This window comes from Rhopalosiphum maidis, chromosome 3 (assembly GCF_003676215.2).
Source record: "Rhopalosiphum maidis isolate BTI-1 chromosome 3, ASM367621v3, whole genome shotgun sequence".
NCBI lineage: Eukaryota > Metazoa > Arthropoda > Insecta > Hemiptera > Aphididae > Rhopalosiphum > Rhopalosiphum maidis.
In genome coordinates this window covers 7944336-7946633 of record NC_040879.1, presented here as the reverse complement: position 1 = coordinate 7946633, position 2298 = coordinate 7944336, and the positions used below count along the sequence as shown (strand labels likewise).

Below are 2298 nucleotides of genomic sequence, written 5' to 3'. Positions count from 1 at the left end.
AACCAAAACAATTTTATCGTCAAGTTTAGAATTCAAAATAATTCTTAAACTATTCTATGTGTATCAATATATTAAAAACATATAAACATATTTTGAGTGCACGTTTTACCGAAACGGTATAAATCAACATATTTTTTCTGTTTTCGTTATCGATTGTGGCACAAATAAAAATTTTACTATTTTGATTATGTCGTTGTGCCATTTTGATCACCGACTAAAATTTAAATCAACTATTAGAGGTAATTTAACTTGAATATTATTTTAAACATTTTTTCAATTAGCTTGATGATTATTACAATAAGTACATATTTTTTAGAAAAAAATAAAAAGTTATGCACGAAAGGGATAAAATAAACCTATGTCTACTTGGAATAATATTATGCTTACAACTCTTTTTTAAAGGTATGTAGTACTCGCACATTGAATTTAGCAATATCTTGTCAAATACAAATAGTAGTTCATTATTCCATGAATGTAATAATAACAATTTCATATAACTAAATTGTTTAAATTCTTTTTTAGGTTCACTGTTATTTGCCACTATAGAAGAAATAGAAATGAAATACTTTTTAAACTGAATAGCTTTGATAAATTGTTCCATTCGACAGAGTTCACGTCTGATAATTTTTTTTGCATTTTTTTTTTTTACCTAACTTAAACTTAAAAGTTGCATAGCAAAAGTTTTAAAACTATTGGATTGATTCATCATCTTTTTGAATCATATATTTTTTAAGGAGATGCGCTGTAATTAACATAATAATTAATCGAAAACGTTTGAAATGGTATATAATTATATATATTTACAAAAAAAGTACATTAACACATAAAAAAACACAAAAATCTTATTATATAAAACGAATATTGTAGCTATAAAATAAAATACATCATGTTCGTAAATTGCCTACACAAAGCGCCGTCTTATCTTTATTACGTGCTGTGATAATCTGTGGACATCGTTTATAAGATTCACTATTCACGGATATAAGGGTGAGTCGCTTATTATTATTAGTATAGTCAAAATATCTGAAACTTTAAGGAATACATCGTTTAATGTAGTCCAACCAATCATATTTTCTGTTAGATAAACACCAATAACTTTAGGACATTTTTGTTCCTAACGAATATCAACCATTACATCAACAGTGTCTGCACCGCCAACTCCAATACACAAGCCACCATTCCACCGCCATTTGGTGTATGGGAGTCAGTACCAATCATCAATAACCCAAGAAAAGCATTGTTTTCCAGAATAATTTGATGAATAATTCCAGATCCTGAATGCCAAAATCAAACTCCATATTTTGCTCAAGCGGTTTTCAAATAGTTGTAAACTTCTTCATTAATTTCTTTAGCCCTTTTAAAGTCCTCAACTCCACCTACTTGAACTTCAATTAAATGATGACAGTGAATCGTGGAAGGAACAGCAACCTTTGGCAAACCTGATGATATAAATTGCAACATAGCCATTTGAGCAGTAGCATCTTGCATTGCCACACGATCAGGCCTTAATTTTTAGTAAGATATGCCACGCTCGATATCTTGATTAACAGGATCATTCAAATGAGAATAAAACACTTTTTCTGCCAAAGACAATGGCTTTCCTAATCTATCGGCAACAATTTTGATACGCTCTCTAGGGTTTCGTATGGCAGGGGATTGGTGTCAAACTTGCTCATAGCTACTTTGCATGCACCAAATACGACTGGAGATGAGTGGAAACATCTCTGCTGGATTACAGCGGATACCAGTTTGTATGCCATAGTGTAAAATTCGTTGACTGTTTGCAAACTGAACTGATGATGAATGGAAAACGGATTGATCTTTGAGCTCAAGGTATGATCGATTATTCGAACGCGATCACCACTTAACAAATTAAAAGCAAAACAATAATATGAATAAATAATAATAATACTGATTGTTCTATGCAGTCAGAACGGTTTTTGACAAATTTGGAGGATAGGGTATTGCTGTCGGACGGATACTACAGCACTACTCAGTGATACAAAAAACAAGAACAGAATATGTCATTCGACGCACTCTTTGTAATAATAAAACTGTTATAATAAACTGTGCGACCGAAAAGAATATTATTATTATTATTATTATTATTATGTATTTCAATAACATATATATTTTATTAAATTGTCAATATTAGAAGCCAGCAGCAATAGATGTGTATAGTTTATATATTGAAAATACATTTAATTAAAATATTAAAAAATAATGGTATTAAATAATAAATTAAAAACAAGTTAGGAAATCTCACTCTGTGAACATTCTAAATCCCCAGTTTCTAAA

General features: G+C 29.9%; 1 pseudogene; it reads right to left on the bottom strand.

The window, feature by feature from the left end:
• Positions 1-973: 973 nt before the first annotated feature.
• LOC113558230 lies at positions 974-1760 on the bottom strand (annotated as a pseudogene).
• Positions 1761-2298: the final 538 nt, after the last annotated feature.